At 53.0% G+C, this 11,949-nt stretch overlaps 1 protein-coding gene and 1 long non-coding RNA gene across 2 annotated transcripts in view; one reads left to right on the top strand and one right to left on the bottom strand.

Annotated features, from left to right (window-relative positions):
• Positions 1–11,949, top strand: part of PIK3CD (phosphatidylinositol-4,5-bisphosphate 3-kinase catalytic subunit delta) — a 48,589-nt gene that overhangs the window by 5,398 nt on the left and 31,242 nt on the right. The window lies entirely within an intron of this gene.
• On the bottom strand, positions 9,693–11,703 carry LOC115298449. Its single transcript, XR_003911752.1, has 3 exons — positions 11,333–11,703; positions 10,318–10,824; positions 9,693–9,947 (listed from the first exon to the last, which is right to left on the bottom strand). It is a non-coding gene; the product is annotated as an uncharacterized LOC115298449 (long non-coding RNA).

The raw sequence follows: 11,949 nt of genomic DNA, 5'->3' as shown, positions 1-11,949 counted from the left end.
AAAAAAAAAAGATGTATTTTAAGAAGAGTGAGTGAGCAGGGGAGGGGCAGAGAGAATCCCAAGCGGGCTTCTGTCATGCAGGGCTCCATCCCACAGATCGTGAAGTCATGATCTGAGCGGAGATCTGGAGTGGACGCTTAACCGACTGAGCTGCCCAGGCACCCCTACGAATTTATTCTTATAAGTACTTATTCTTATAAGTACTATTGTGATCGCTGCTCTGTAGATGGGGAGACGGAGTCACGGAAAGGCTTAGTAACTCACCTAGGTGTTCCCCAGCTAGGAAGCAGCAGGACCTGAACCCGGTACTGTGTTGTCTCCAAATGCGGCTGCATTTGGGAGGGAGCCCTTGGTTGGGGCCGGAGGATCTGGAGCCCAGGCAGGAGGAGGGGCCGGGCCTCTGGGAGCCAGCGGCTCAGCAAAGGGGTTCCCAGACCATCGTCACCCTTCCCTCCGCCCCCAGGACTTAGCTGGGCCCCAGGCAGCCTTCCCTATTCTCGCTGGTCCTTTGTCTCCGATGGAGGTGGCATCCTGGGCCCTGGTCCTCTCCGGGGAGAGAAGCCAAGGGAATGCAACTTCTGTACCTAGCCCCGCCCCCGTCTACCTGGTGGTCCCATTCTGTGCCTCAGTCCCCAGGGCCTGGCCTCTGACAGCTCAGTCGCTTCCCCACCCAACTCTTGAAGCCCTGCAGGAAGTCCACGTGACAGTCCTCAGGCTGGGCGCGACACAGTCGGGGCAGCGGGACGGTGACTTTTCAGCCCATGCCCCAAATCCAGTTCGTTTGCGCCAACCCAGGAGAGGTGGCCGGTCACCGCGGTCTGAGGCCTCTTGAGTCAACCAGATCCAGATCCATCTCTCCCCGTTCGTTAGGGGCAGCTGTAGCCTGCTTGAGCCCCGCTTTCCCCCTTTACAAATCACGTGGGCTGCTTCGGGGCTCGGCGGGGCGACGCAAGGAGAGAACAGACAGAAGCGCCGGCAGTTGCCGGCGGGTGGCAGGTGCCCAGAGCGGGCGCTGCTGATAAACGGTGTGAGGCTGTTGTTCTGGGCGGAGTCTGGACTTAGCCCAGCCGCTCCCACGGGCAGAAGTGGCCCGGAGCCCTGCTGTGGGAGGGGCACTTGCCAAGGAGACACTGACCAGACGAGGTGTTGGGGGCCTGTGTGTCATCCCCAACACTGCAGACTGGGGGGCTCGTGAAGAGAGGAGGCGGCGGACATGTAAGCCCGTGGCCGGCTGGGGAACAGGGGTATCGAGCGGCCGGGCAGGCGGCCAGCGACAGAGCAGACGCCAGGGGAATGGGGCAAGCTGCCACCGGGCTTGAGACCCTAGAGAGGGGGCTCATTTCCATGGCCACCGTCTGTGCTTGCGTGTATGTGTGTGTGTGTGCGTGTGCGTGTGCGTGTGCATGTGTGTGTGTGTGTGTGTGTGAGAGAGAGAGAGAGACTAGGTTAGGGACCAGGACAGAAAAGGGAAGTAGAATTTGCAGTTTTAAAGATTTATTTACTTATTTATTTTAATGTTTGTTTATTTTTGAGAGAGAGAGACAGAGCATGGGTGGGAGAGGGACAGAGAGAGAGGGAGGCAAAGAATCCGAAGCAGGCTCCAGGCTCTGAGCTGTCAGCACTGAGCTTGACTCAGGGCTCAAATTCACCAGCCAGGAGATCATGATCTGAACTGAAGTCAGACGCTTAACCCTCTGAGCTACCCAGGTACCCCAAATATATATTTTTAATGTTTATTTATTTTTGAGAGGGGGGAGCACGAGCAGGGGAGGGGTGGAGAGAGAGGGGGACAGAGGATCTGAAGCAAGCTCTGTGCTGACAGCAGCCAGCCCAGTGTGGGGCTTGAACTCACAAACTGGGAGACCATGACCTGAGCAGAAGTTGGATGTTTAATTGACTGAGCCACCCAGGCGCCCCAGTTTTAAAATCTATTAATTGGAATATTACATGGTGATCAAAAAGAATGAAATCTTGCCATTTGCAACATTGTGGATGGAACTAGAGAGTCTTGTGCTCTAAGTGAAATAAGTCAGAGAAAGATCAGTACAGTAGGATTTCATTCATATGTGGAATTTAAGAAACAAAACAGAGGAGCATAGGGGAGAGGAAGGAAAAGTAAGATAAAAACAGAGAGGGAGACAAACCATTAGAGACTCTTAAATACAGAGAACGAACTGAGGGTTTGCTGGAGGGAGGTGGTGGGGGATGGGCTAAAAGGAGGGCACTTGGGATGGGCAGTGGGTGTTGTAAGTAAGTGATGAGTCACTGGATTCCAACCCTGGAACCTTTATACTATGTTAACTGACTTCGATTTAAATAAAGAAGTAAAAAAGAGAAAAAAGATAATTAAAAGCTATTAATTATTTGGGGGTCTTGATATTAGGCAAGTCTAGATCTTCTGAGTATTATAGGCTGCGACCTTGCATATGGATTTTTTTCTTTAAATATGTGCTATGTTTTAGAAATGTGTGTATGCATGTGTACTATATATATATTTTTTAAAACTATTTAATGTTTATTCATTTTTGAGAGAGAGAGAGAGACAGAGCAGGAGCAGGGGAGGGGCAGAGAGAGAGAGGAGACACAGAACCCGAAGCAGGCTCCAGGCTCTGAGCTGTCAGCACAGAGCCCGACACGGGGCTCAAACCCATGAACCGTAAGATTATGACGTGATCTGAAGTTGGAAGCTTAACCGACTGAGCCATCCGGGCAACCCTATATACTTTTTAATTGTATAGAATTGCTATAAGCCAGTTATGAAATGTTTGTAAGGCCCAGATTTGCCAAAGGAAGAAAAAAAAAATCCGTCTTCTACCTATCCTAGAAGATCCCACCACCTGGGGCTTCCTAATCTTTCTCAGATTTTAAGTCCTTTTGAAAATCTGCTGATAGGTCATGGATATCCCTCGTACAGGATAAGGTCACAGGACTCCTGGGTGTCCCTCAAGTCCATCCTACATTCATTGGGGTGCTCTAAAGGACTGTTTGGGTCCAGCTGCTGGCTTCTCTGCATTATGGGATGCTGACTTCAGAACCAATGTCAAAGGCCAGAGAAGGTCAGAATATGCCGGTGACCCCTGAGGTCTCTGAGACGGGCTTGCCCAACAACGTGCTCTAAGTCTGCTTTGAGGCTGCTTCTGTTTTCAGTCTGGACCACCTCCTAGGGACCATGTACAAGTTTATTCTGTGGTCTTTAAATCCTTTCTTTTGTCTTAAATTCATGGCTCCTTCTGGGGAGGCTTTCAGCAAGGATTGACCTCCCTGGATCATTTGGTGACTCTGTCCTGTAGGTTCGGCTCCTTTATGGGGCCAGTTGACCTTTGGGACAGTTGCAGCCTGTGGTTCTGTGGCCCCCTTTCTGTGTGACAGGGCTTGGCTCGGGCAGGTAGAAGGGTCTCCGTGGCCTGGGTGCACATCACGGGTGGGTGGCGTCATCTCTGGAGGATGGGAGTGTGGGGCCCTGTCTGGGCTCGGCATGTCCGGCTGCGGGCATCTTCAGACCAGGCTCCCTGTAAGAGCAGCAGACAAACCTCCTCTTGCCAAGTTGGGGGCAGGGGCGTGGGCTGACAGGCTGACCCTGAGCATCCCACACCACAACACCTTGGCATCGGACAGCTACCCTTGGACCTTAGCACCCTGGTCTCTGTCCCTGGCATGGGGAGACCCCTCCAATGTGGGTTCCCCCAGCCTTGCTGGTGGCCAGCCTCCTTGGGTGCCACTCCCTACTCAAGACCCGAGACCTTGCCTGAGCTCCTTCCTCCTCCTCCTCTCTCCATAAAACAATCTCTGTATTTCACTTCATGTGCACAGTTCAGTGGTCTTCATATATTCCCAGAGTGACGCGACTCACTATCATTGATTCTAGAACAGCTTCGTCACTCCAGGAAGAAACCTCCTCACTCCCATCGGCAGTCACTCCCATTCCTCCCCACTCTCTCCGGCCCTCGGCGACCACGAATCTATTTTGTGTCTATGGGCTGGCCTGTTCTGGACATTTCATGTCAATGAAATCATACAGGATGTGGCCTTTCGTGGCTGGTTTCTTTCACTCAGCCCCTTGCTTCTTCTTCAGAAACATGTCTGACTCATCCAGTTACAGCAGAGGGCTGTTTGTACCAATCATACACTCAGTCGCGGGTGTGGAAGGAGCCTGTGTTGTCCTAAGCCTGGAGCAGGTGCTGGGCCACCCAGCAAGGAGCACGATCGCCACGGATGGTATAGGAGCCACCTGTTGCTGTGTGACACATCACCCCCAAACCTAGTGGCTTAAACTACAAATGCTAATTATCAAGTCAAAGTTTCCATGGGGTCAGAATATGGAACCAGCTGGGGCTGAAGGTGTCTGAAGCTGGTCTGTTGGCAGGCCTCCGTGACTCTCCTGCTGATGGCCAGATATCTCCACCCCCACCCCTGCGCGGGCTTCTTCACGCGGCAGCTTGAGTGTCCTTACAACATGGCGGCCGGCTTATCTCATAGACGCGAGAGAGACAAAGAGCACAAGACTGAAGCCCCACAGTTTCTGTGAACCTAACCTTGAAGGTGACCTGCTATCACTCTGCCATATTCTTTTGGTCACATAGACCAACACTGCTATAATATGGGAGGGTATGGGGGGGCAGGGCTGCAAAGAGGTGTGACTACCAGGAGGGGCAAGTAAGTGGGTATGGTTTTATATGGAGAGTGGCCCTTTGTTATTTATTTATTTATGTATTTATTTATTTTAATGTCTATTTATTTTTGAGAGACAGAGAGACAGAGCATGAGCAGGGGAAGGGCAGAGACAGAAGGAGACACAGAATCCGAAGCAGGCTCCAGGCTCTGAGCTGTCAGCTCGGAGCCTGACGCAGGGTTCGAACTCACAGACTGCAAGATTGTGACCTGAGCCAAAGTCGGCCACTTAACCTACTGAGCCACCCAAGCATCCCTAGAGAATGGCCCTTTGGTGATAGCTGGCACCCAGCCAGCTTGTTCAGGAAGGGCCCCCAGGACTGTCTCTGAATGAGCCTTGGGTCCACAGTGAGTTGTCTGGGTTCCAAGCTCCATGTAAGCCTCTCCCATCTCTCCCCGCTCTGTGTTTGTAACCCGGGAGTTGAGCATGGAATTCTGTTCATTGCACTTGGTGCCGCCTAATTTCCCCACTTCCCATAGAATCATTTTTTACAGGTGATTTCTGCAGGTGTTTGTGAGTTTTATTTGCATTTCTTTTTTTTAATGTTTATTATTTTTTTAAATGTTTTATTTAGTTTTGAGCCAGAGAGAGACAGAGCATGAAAGGGGGAGGGGCAGAGAGAGAGGGAGGTACAGAATCAGAAGCAGACTCCAGGCTCCAAGCTGTCAGCACAGTGCCCGATGCGGGGCTCGAACCCACCAACCGTGAGATCATGACCTGAACTGAAGTCATATGCTCACCCAACTGAGCCACCCAGGCACCCCTCTATTTGCACTTCTATCAAATTGATGAACCAGGTTTTGGATTTCCTTTTGTTCACGTTGTCCAGAACAGTCTGCAGGACCCATCGCCGTGGGTCTGACACTTCCTGGCGAGGCCCTGGGTCACACCATCGAACGGAAGTCACTAGAGACGACTTGTTTTCCCAGACGGCCCCATGAGGGGCAGAATCAGGGCTTGTCACATCGGGCGTATATCACGCACTCAAAAACTCAGCCTCATACTCCAATGAGTCGGATGATTTATTGTGAGGAGTTTTCGGTGGTGGTTAAAGGCGGGTCTGATCCATGGTTCTGTCACTTACTGTGTAGCTTTGGGGAGGTCTTGGACCTTAGTTTGTTCCTGGAGAGGATGGTAACCGTCTCCCGGGTTGCTCTGGGTACTTGAGCTAGTTGAAGTTCCCTTATCAACAAGAAATCACACCAAACGTAGGGGTCCACAGCCACAACTTTTGTTACGCTCGCCTAGTCCATGGGTCAGAAACTCAGGCAGCGCTCAGAAGGACGGCTGCGCTCAGGATGCCCAGGGTCAGCTGGGAAGACTCTCCAACGGCTGCCGATAACTTGGACAGCTTGGGAGCTGGAAGCCTCTGGAGGTTTCTTCACTCGTGTCCAGTGGCTTGGTTGGGGATGACTCAAAGCGTGGGCTCAGATGGGACTGTCAACCTGAGTCCCCACCCCTGGAACTTTCTGTGGCTTGGCCTTCGTGGGGGCATGGCGACTTGGGGCAGCCATACTTCCTCCTTGATGCTCAGCGCTCCAAGAGCACATGCCGGTTCACCAACCTCTCAAGTCGCTTAGCAGCACCCATGCTATATGCTCTCTTGGTTAAAAAAGGCACAGGCTCCCCCACATTTCAGGGCAGGGGACAGAGAGGCTGCCTCTCACTGGGAGGAGTGTTCAAGAATTTGCTTCCTTCAATCTTCCAGAATAAATGTAACGTATTTAGCACAATGATTGCCATTGGGTATGAGCCAGAAACTGTTAGCTGCTGCTGGCCATATTTTTATTAGCTTTTTTATGATTTTTTTAAATGTTTATTTATTTTGAGAGAGAGGCAGAGAGAGAGAAAGACAGAGACAGAGAGAGTATGAACAGAGGAGTGGCCAAGAGAGAGGGAGACCCAGAATCTGAAGCAGACTCCAGGCTCTGAGCTGTCAGCACAGGGCTTGACCTGGGGCTTGAACCCAGGAACCATGAGATCATGACCTGAGCCAAAGTCAGACGCTTAACTGACTGAGCCACCCAGGCGCCCCTAAGATTTTTTTTAAGTTTATTTATGTTTTGGGAGAGACAGAGACAGCGCAAGCGAGGGAGGAGCAGAGAGAGAGAGAATCCCAAGCAGGCTCCACACTGTCAGCACAGAGTCTGATCAGGGGCTTGAACCCACGAAGCCCTGAGATCATGATCTGAGCTGAAACCAAGAGTCAGAGACTTAACAGACTGAGCCACCCTAGCACCCCTTCTTTTCCTCTTCTTTTTTAAAATTTTATTTTAGGTGGAGCGAGAGAGAGTGAGCAGTGGGGAGGGGCAGAGGAAGAGGGAGAGTCCTTAGCAGACCCCACGCCCAGCTCAGAGCCGGAGGCGGGGCTCCATCCCGGGACCCTGGGATCACAACCTGAGCTGAAATCAAGAGCCGGATGCTCAACTGACTGGGCCACCCAGGCGCCCTCACACTGTCAGTAGCTTTGTATCGCAGGTGCTGACATTTAGCACACGGAGACCCGCCCACAGTGGATCTAACCCAGTGACCCCGACAAGCCCCCCGTCCCCCGTCTGAACGGAGCCGTCTTTACGGTGCATCTGCGATTAGGTTTGTTTTGATGCTGTCAGATTCATCCTTCTACCTTCTTCAAATGGGGGCCCAACTTAAAAAAGTTTCCTAGCCTTTCCTTTGATTTCCATGCCCTCAGTGGCTTCTCAGACACATTTAGCAGCTTCACACGGAGCGGCTAGAAGGTCAGTTGTGCGAGTCCCCGGGCTATGTCTTTCATGGGCCTCGATGTGTGACTCACACAATGAACTGCCCTGTTGTTCGCTTTATCCCCTTACCCGAATTTCTCCCAACACGGATGCACGACTGATCTTTTCCACAAACAAGGAATAACTTTTCTTCTATAAAAGATACAAAGAGGTCTAAGACACGGTGTCATCCCACGAGGATCACGTTCTGGAACTGGAAACCTCAGACTCCAGGAAACGGTGGCGGTGCGGGAGGCAGCATCTCATGGATCCTCCGCCGCGAGGTCCTGGCCAGCAGCCCCCCTCCACATGCTGCCCCCCTGCCTCCGCTGGCTGGCGAGGTGGGCACTGTGTCCCCGCACCCACTTTTACAGATGAGGAGACCGCTCTGGAGTGGTTCGGAAACTCCTCCAGACCCAGGTCTAACGCCTCTGACTCCTGTTTTGCAGGAGAGTCTCTGCAACCACCAGTGCTTTTGGGATACCCGTGAGCCAGGACTGCAAACATGAGCACCATTTTTTCCCCTCTGCTCCTCCCTGCCCTCACCCCCCCTCCCCAGGTCACAAACTCAGAAAGTGTCAATTAAGGCAGACTTTTGGTTTAAGCTTGGGGAATTGGCCAAAGGAAAAAAGAAACTCCAGATTCTAATTAACTTTGCTTTTTAACTACAGATGAGCCACTTTTTGAATTAACTGGCGGTGAGAGTCTCAGAGATTAATAGAAATATGTGAAATTGACAGGGGGACCCGGGCCAGACGCTCCTGTAATTAGGCTCCCTGATCTGTGTGCCTGGAGACTAGAAAGATCGGGGGAACAAAAGCCATGGGATTATGTGAGTAACTGTGGAAACACTCTCCCCTTCCACGAGGATTATTTTCCAGAGCCCTTCTGTTTTTCCTAAAAGAATTAAAACAAACATTTAGCTGTTTTTTTTTCTTGTTAGTTTCATCTTATGTTTTCTGACTGTAACATAACATTCCTATTCTTGTCTCTACTGGGAATCTTATCTGATCACACCTAAAAATGCTGTAGGGCAAGAAAAATAAACTCCCCTCTACCCTTCTAGATTCTTGGCTGGGAACCCCCACCCCCACCCCATGATAAAAAGATTAACAGGAGAAAAACAAATGTAATTACTAAAGTGTGGGAGCCCCGCAAAGGTAGGAGATTCAAAGAAGCCTCCAGAGCAGGAAGATCTCTTTAGACGAAGAAATAATAAATGTATGAAAGGTTGACAAGACAAAGGGGGTTGGGTGGGGGTAGTAAAATCGTGAAGAAGTAACAGGGTTTCTTTATATGGCCTTCTTGGCCCTAAATTTGGAGTCTCTGGTGATAAGGGTGCCTTCTCCCCTTCTGGTACAGAAAGGGGTACCTTCCAAATGTGAGGTTCATCTGCTTTCCGTGGGACAAAGGTTCAGAGTGTCCATTCATTGACCGCTGTTTCTCAAATACCCTTAATTCAAAACAATCAGGGGCGCCCCGGGGGCTCAGTCGGTGAGGCATCCAATATTGGCTCAGGTCATGATCTCACAGTTTGTGAGGTTGAGCCCTGTATTGGGCCCTGCACGGACAGCTCAGAGCCTGGAGCCTGCTTCAGATTCTGTGTCTCCCTCTCTCTCTCTCAAAAATAAACATTAAAAACTTCAATTAAAAATAATCAGTATGCCAAAGTGGCATATTTTGGGGTGACATATGCTAAACCCCTGCAATGCTGAGTGGAGTTTTGAATAGGAAGAACCCCCCCAGGGCCCCAGGGAGGTTGGTGGTTGGGATGTGGGGGCGGGGGGCGGGGGGCAGCTGGGAGAAGCTGACTTGTATCACAGTGGGGGTACCTGGAAGTGTCAGGAGAGAGGATGAAGAGTTGACTCATGGAGCAAATAAGCGTCCCACTTACAGAGCCCTTTGAGTGGAGCAAGGTTCTCAAGAGTGGGAGCAGAAATCCATCTGGTTTCCTGCCTTGGGAATTTATAAAGCGGATCCCATCCTTTTCGCCGCAGCCCGTAGAAGGGCGGGAACCTAACATCTCTATTTCCTCTGATTTCCTAAAAGCGATGAAACCAATTTATTCATTCACTAAACTAATTTCTTTATACCCTTGTCTGGATTTCAGAAAGGACCTAGCATACCTCAGCCCTGAACAAAGAGTCAGGACACTTTGGTTTTTCTTTCCTCTCTGCCGCTGATTAGGTGACGCTAAGCAACCCACTCCATCCATCTTTTTGGATGTTTCCCATCTGTGCGAGCAAACACTGAGCAATTCCTGTGCACACCAGGCCCTGTGCTAGAGGCTTATCTTGTATCTGTATTGATTCACGTCATTCTCTCCCAAACACAGTCTTCTGTCCTGTATCCTTCTGGATTTGTTAGTGCGGTTGTGGTACTTCGTTGTAATGCGGGCAGGATGAATTTTTGTCACTTTTGCTGTTTCTGAGGATGCTGGGTTTTCCTCTGGCTCCAGAGGAACCGGTACCTGATGCCCCCAATTTGAAACGCAAGCTGTGTCATTCCATTGCTGATCCGGCCCTGGTCTTTGCATGCTGGAAAGAAAGGGAAGTCTGCAGGACTGGGTCCCTAGGGAGAAGGGTACCCACCCTGAGGTTGGGGGAGAGGAACCATGGAAGCCTGTCTGCCCTTGGGAAATCCTTGGCGGCTTGGCCCCCTGGGGTCATTATCCTTCCCTGGTTGGGGGTTTTGGGGATAAGATTCCCAGCCTGAACGGCTGTTAGAGACCTCTCTGCTCAGTCAGCCCATCCAAGGTGGAGCTGTGGACTTCTGGCAGCTTCTCATTCTGGCAACTCCAACGCCCCTTCCCACCACACACCACACCCTGCAAGCTCAGCCCGGGCCTCCCCACCCCCCATGAGTCAAGGGCAGCCCAGCAGGAGGCCTGCCCTCCTCCACCCAGACCTCCTTCAGAGGGTCTCCCGCTGCTCCGCTCCACTTCCCAGGCTCAGGGTGGGAGGAGGGAAGGGCAACGTGGAAGAAGCCAGTGGACACAGCCCTGGGGTGGACGAGGTGGCGGGCTGGACGGTCCTCATCCGGTGGCCTGGCGCCGCCTTCTCCAGACCTGATCTGCCAAGCGCACTCACAACCAACGCGTGGGTGGCCGGGTGAGGTTTGCTGTGTGAATGTGCACGATGGGCGTGAGTATGTCTGTGGTCACGGTGTCCACAGCGTGTGTCAGCTTGCATTCTTGTGTGTGTGGGCGTGTGTGTGTGTGTGAAAGTGCATCTGTGTGTGTCTTTGATCTGTGTCTGCGTGTGAGGGAGTATGTGACTTACTCCGTGTCAGTTTACATAACTGTGTCTGAGTGTGTGTGTGTGAACGACGTGCATAGGAGTGTTTGTGAGTGTGAGTGTCTGTGACATCAGGGCTGGGATCCGGAGGGGGGTTTCGTCCTCCGGCCACGAGATGCTGAGGACAGGGACACACAGGTCACCGAGGGTGGCCGCCCCCACAACTCAGCCCCCCTGCCCTCTCCTTCTGGGTTTCTTCGGGATTCTAGGAGTTTGGGGCTCTTTTTCTCCTTTCCGTCCTAGCCGGCATTGGGTGACGCTGGGGGCTAGGCTGAAACACTCGATGCCGGGGGAGACGACCACCGAAGAGCGGTCCTCGAGCCACTTTCCTCCACCCCATGCCCTCCGCGCCCGCTGGGACACCCCCGGGTGATTCTGAGCCTCACACTCCCCTCCTTCTCTTGCGCTTCACGGTGGTAAAGCTTGAAGTCTAGTGTGGACCCAAAAGCACACTCTGAGAGACATGGAGCATTGCAGGGCAGAAGCCTAGCAGCCCGGTACCAAACCGGGCAGGTTCCGAAGCTCGCTCTGCCGCCGCGTGGGGACGCATGTGCATGTGAGGGTCAGCTCCCTGCCCTCGGTGCTTCGGTGTTCTCATTCACACCCGGAGGGGAAACAGCACCCACCTCGCAGGACGACGGTGAAACGGAGCTGGGTGTGAAGTGCAGGGGGCGGTTACTGCGTTACTGCACGGACGCCCAGCCAGCGCGCGCACAGTTCACTGTAAGGAGTGGATGTACTAGGGAAGGTCCCTAGCCAACCCTTGGAGCCCCGGAATCCGACGCGTAAGGGGAACCCCGATGGAAAGGAGGGCCCAGCGGCTGGAGAGCAGTCTGCACACTGGATGGGAGCCCAGAGCCCGGGATGGCCGGTTACGCGGGTGACCCCGGCCCCCGATCTGTGACGGAGGTGCAGCGCCCCGCCCGTTCCGGTGATTCCCGGGGAGCCCGGGAGCGGAGAGCGGTTTGGCGGACCACCAGCCCTCTCTCCCTTTGCAAAGGGCACTTTCTGTCCTCTGGTTACCAGGCAGGAGCGGGGCGGGGGCCAGCGCGCGCACGCCGCCTGGGGTCCCACGGCAGCTGGGGGTCTCCCGGCTCCAGGTGCACACCCCACCCGCCGGGCGGGAGCAGCGGGGGGTCGGGGGGGAATAGCAGCGACGTCCGCTCCGCTCCCCGCGGCCGCGAGCTCTTCGACACTCCGCCTAGCTGGGGCTCCGAGAATTTGACGACGGTGCCCGCGGGCC

The sequence above is a fragment of the Suricata suricatta genome, chromosome 8 (genome assembly GCF_006229205.1).
Source record: "Suricata suricatta isolate VVHF042 chromosome 8, meerkat_22Aug2017_6uvM2_HiC, whole genome shotgun sequence".
Lineage (NCBI taxonomy): Eukaryota > Metazoa > Chordata > Mammalia > Carnivora > Herpestidae > Suricata > Suricata suricatta.
The sequence above is the reverse complement of the archived record's forward strand: the minus strand, read 5'-3'. Positions and strand labels throughout refer to the sequence as shown.